Below are 297 nucleotides of genomic sequence, written 5' to 3'. Positions count from 1 at the left end.
CAACTCACTTACCATGCGGTCAATATTAAAGATCCTAAAACGTGACAAATTTTTACTCCCCACTGGTAACCTCCGGCAGCACAACCTTATTTCAAATACATAAACGCGCGCATATAAAAACAAATGCAAAGAAACGAGCGGGGTTAAGAGCTTATCATAAATGGTTATACACAGAAAGTCAATTCAAAGTAATTTGCAGCGCTGAGATTCTTTTAGGGAAAGAAAATTGGCTTCCTGTTCAAATATCAAAAAGATACTTATACATTACTATATAAAAGTATATGTTAATATTTTTTT

This window comes from Penaeus monodon, chromosome 24, assembly GCF_015228065.2.
Source record: "Penaeus monodon isolate SGIC_2016 chromosome 24, NSTDA_Pmon_1, whole genome shotgun sequence".
NCBI lineage: Eukaryota > Metazoa > Arthropoda > Malacostraca > Decapoda > Penaeidae > Penaeus > Penaeus monodon.
Note: the sequence above shows the minus strand (reverse complement) of the source record.